The sequence below is a fragment of the Tamandua tetradactyla genome, chromosome 6 (assembly GCF_023851605.1).
Source record: "Tamandua tetradactyla isolate mTamTet1 chromosome 6, mTamTet1.pri, whole genome shotgun sequence".
NCBI classification, from domain to species: Eukaryota; Metazoa; Chordata; class Mammalia; order Pilosa; family Myrmecophagidae; genus Tamandua; species Tamandua tetradactyla.
The window spans coordinates 80743748-80748516 of record NC_135332.1 but is presented as its reverse complement, the minus strand read 5'-3'; positions in this window follow the sequence as shown (position 1 = coordinate 80748516).

Below are 4769 nucleotides of genomic sequence, written 5' to 3'. Positions count from 1 at the left end.
GTGTAGTGGAGTGACTGGAGGGAATTATCAGAAACTGTTGGACAGTATTCCAGAAGCTTTGATTCTTTTTTTTAATTTTTAATTTTTATTAAACCATAACACCATACAAACACAAACATTCTTACCATATGATCATTCCATTCTTTACATATAATCAATAACTCACAGTATCATCACATAGTACATATTCATCACCATGATCACCTCTCAGAACATTTGCATCAATCTAGAAAAGGAAATAAAAATAAAAATACTTGTACATAACATACCCCTACCACAACTCCTCACCTTTCATAAGCATTTCAATTTACTAAATTTATTTTAACATTTGTTCCCAGTATTATTTAATCTGTATGTTTTAATCCATATGTTTAACTTATCTGTTGATAAATTAGATAAAGGGAGCATCAGTCACAAGGTATTCACAATCACACGGTTACATTGCAAAAGATATATCATTATACAATCTTCAAGAAACATGGCTATTGGAACACAACTCAACATTTTCAGGCAGTTCCCGCCAGCCTCTCCATTACACCTTAATTTAAAAGGTGTTATCTGTGGAGGGAGGGGCCAAGATGGCAGCTTAGCAATGTGTGCATTTTAGTTCATCCTTCAGAACAACTACTAAATAACCAGAAATAGTACAGAACAGCTCCTGGAGCCATGATAGTGACTGGACACACAGCATACCCCAGTCTGGACCAGCTGGACTGGCTGCAAGTCTCCGGAACCATGAGTTCCCCAAGCTGCAGCACCCAGCGCCCAGCGCCTCTCCCCACAGGTGGCTTCCCAGAGGGAAACAAAACACACTCTAACAGTAGCAGGGACTGAGTCCAACCAAACACCAATTGTGACATTAATAAACAAATTCTGACTACTAAAAATAGGCCCCCAGTTCAGGTGAAACTGGTCAAGGTGGAGGTCGTTTATTGGGCTAACCAAAAAAGAGGAAAGGGGACAAAACAGAAGTTTTGTTAGCTGTTTCTACAGAGGCTTGGCTGCCTCTGGATTCAGCTGTGGGACTACGTGGGCTGCAACTGCCCCAGACATAGGCAGAAACAGACTGCTTTCAGGGCTGTCTCCTGCCTGTTCCCCAGGGGAGGGGTGAAGCCCAACTCAGGTGGAATCCCTCTCTCAAGGAATTCAGACCCAAGGGCTTGGCAATTTGAAGCCATTAAAACCAGCCTACAACCTCTCCTCTGACTCCACCATGCCCCCAGGAGGGAGAGCCTTCCAAAGTTCAAGGAGCCACAACAACTTTTGCTGGTGGGAACCACAGACAGACAAGCACCACATACTGGGCAGAATAAGAAAAACAGAACCCAGAGACGTCACAGGAAAGTCTTTCAACCTGCTGGGTTTCACCCTCAGGTAAAACTGATGCAGGTGACTCCTCCTCCCTGATAGGAGGCCAGTTTAGTCCAGGAAAACCCAGCTGGAGTCTGTAATACCTATGTAGAACCTCCTAAGGGTGGGAGGGGAAAAGCCACCTTACAAGTAGGACAAGAAACAAGAAAACAAGAACTGGAAAATTACCCTCTGTTAAACAAAACTTAAGCTAGAGGCCCAGAAAAAGCTGAACTGAAGGTCAAAGAACAGATAGACAAGAAACCCATCTAGCAAGAAAACCCTAGGTAAGATAAGTGAAAGCAATCTCCAGAATAAACTAGTTAACATAATTAAATGTCTAGATGCCAGCAAAAAATAACAAATCACACCAGGAAAATTTAAGATATGGCCCAGTCAAAGGAACAAACCAATAGTTCAAATGAGATACAGGAGCGGAAACAACTAATTCAGAACATACGAAGAGAAATGGAAAACCTCATCAAAAACCAAAGCAATGAATTGAGGGAGGACATGAAGGAGGCAAGGAATGAATAAAAAGAAGAAACAGAGAGTCTGAAAAAAAGTCACAGAACTTATGGAAATGAAAGATACAGTAGAAGAGAGGAGAAAAACAATGGAAACCTAAAATGGTAGATTTCAAGAAACAGAGGTTAGGATTAGTGAACTTGAGGATGGAACATCTGAAATCCAAAAAGAAACAGAAACTATAGGGAAAAGAATGGAAAAATATGAGCAGGGACTCAGGGAATTGAATGATAATATGAAGTGCACAGATATACATGTTGTGGGTGTCCCAGAAGGAGAAGAGAAGGGGAAAGGAGGAGAAAAACTAATGGAAGAAATTATCACTGAAAATTTCCCAACTCTTATGAAAGACCTAAAATTACAGATCCAAGAAGGGCAGCACACCCCAAAGAGAATAGATCCAAATAGATGTTCTCCAAGACACTTACTAGTCAGAATGTCAGAGGTCAAAGAGAAAGAGAGGATCTTGAAAGCAGCAAGAGAAAAGCAATCCATCACAAATAAGGGAAACCCAATAAGACTATGTGTAGATTTCTCAGCAGAAACCATGGAGGCAAGAAGACAGTGGGATGATATATTTAAATTACTCAAAGAGAAAAACTTCCAACCAAGAATTCTATATCCAGCAAAATTGTTCACCAAAAATGAGGGAGAAATTAAAACATTTTTAGACAAAATGTCACTGAGAGAATTTGTGACCAAGAGACCAGCTCTGCAAGAAATATTAAAGGGAGCACTAAAGACAGATATGAAAAGAAAGAGGAGAGAGGTGTGGAGAAGAGTGTAGAAAGAAGGCAAATTAGATATGACATATAAAATACAAAAGGCAAAATGGTAGAAGAAAGTACTACCCAAAGAGTAATAATGCTAAATGTTAATGGACTGAATTCCCCAATCAAAAGACATAGACTGGCAGAGTGGATTAAAAAACAGGATCCTTCTATATGCTATCTACAGGAAACACATCTTAGACCCAAAGATAAACATAGATTGAAAGTGAAAGGTTGGGAAAAGATATTTCATGCAAATGACAAGCAGAAAAGAGTAGGAGTAGCTATACTAATATCCAACAAATTAGACTTCAAATGTAAAACAGTTAAAAGAGACAAAGAAGGATACTATCTACTAACAAAAGGAACAATTCAACAAGAAGACATAACAATCATAAATATTTATGCACCGAACCAGAATGTCCCAAAATATGTGAGGCAAACACTGCAAATACTGTAAAGGGAAATAGACACATCTACCATAATAGTTGGAGACTTCAATTCCCCACTCTCATCAATGGACAGATATCTAGACAGAGGATCAATAAAGAAACATAGAATTTGAATATTACAATAAATGAGCTAGACTTAACTGACATTTAAAGGACATTACACCCCACAACAGCAGGATACACCTTTTTCTCAAGTGCTCATGGATCATTCTCAAAGATAGACCATATGCTGGGTCACAAAGCAAGTCTCAACAAATTTAAAAAGATTGAAATCATACACAACACTTTCTCGGATCATAAAGAAATGAAGTTGGAAATCAATAATAGGCAAAGCACCAGAAAATTCAAAAATACATGGAGGCTCAACAACACACTCTTAAACAACCAGTGGGTCAAGGAAGAAATTACAAGAGAAATCAGTAAATATCTCAAGGCGAATGAAAATGAAAACACAACACATCAAAACTTAAGGGACACAACAAAGGTAGTGCTAAGAGGGAAATTTATTGCCCTAAATGCCTATATCAAGAAAGAAGAAAGGGCAAAAACTCGGGAATTAACTGTCCACTTGGAAGAACTGGAGAGAGAACAGCAAACTAACCCCAAAGCAAGCAGAAGGAAAGAAATAACAAAGATTAGAGCAGAAATAAATGAAATTGAGAACATGAAAACAATAGAGAAAATCAAGAAGACCAGAAGTTGGTTGTATGAGAAAATCAACAAGATTGATGGGCCCTTACCAAGATTGACAAAAAGCAGAAATAAATAAGATCAGAAATGGAAGAGGAGACATAACCACTGACCCCACAGAAATAAAGGAGGTAATAACAGGATACTATGAACAACTTTATGCTAATAAATACAACAATGTAGATGAAATGGACAAGTTCCTAGAAAGGCATGAACAACCAACTTTGACTCAAGAAGAAATAGATGACCTCAACAAACCAATCACAAGTAAAGAAATTGAATCAGTCATTCAAAAGCTTCCCAAAAAGAAAAGTCCAGGACCAGACGGCTTCACATGCGAATTCTACCAAACATTCCAGAAAGAATTAGTACCAACCCTGCTCAAACTCTTTAAAAAAATTGAAGTAGAGGGAAAGCTACCTAACTCATTCTATGAAGCCAACATCACCTTCATACCAAAATCAGGCAGAGATATTACAAAAAAAGAAAACTACAGACCAATCTCTCTAATGAATATAGATGCAAAAATCCTCAATAAAATTCTAGCAAATCGAATCCAGCAGCACATTAAAAGAATTATACATCATGACCAAGTAGGATTCATCCCAGGTATGCAAGGATGGTTCAACATAAGAAAATCAATTAATGTAATACACCATATCAACAAATCAAAGCAGAAAAATCACATGATCATCTCAATTGATACAGAGAAGGCATTTGATGATTCAACATCCTTTCCTGTTGAAAACACTTCAAAGGATAGGAGTACAAGGGAACCTCCTTAAAATAATAGAGGGAATATTTGAAAAACCCATAGCTAATATCATCCTGAATGGGGAAAAATTGAAAACTTTTCCCCTAATATCAGGAACAAGACAAGGATGTCCATTATCACCACTGTTATTCAACATTGTGTTGGAGGTTCTAGCCAGATCAATTAGACAAGAAAAAGAAATACAAGGCATCAAAATTGGAAAGG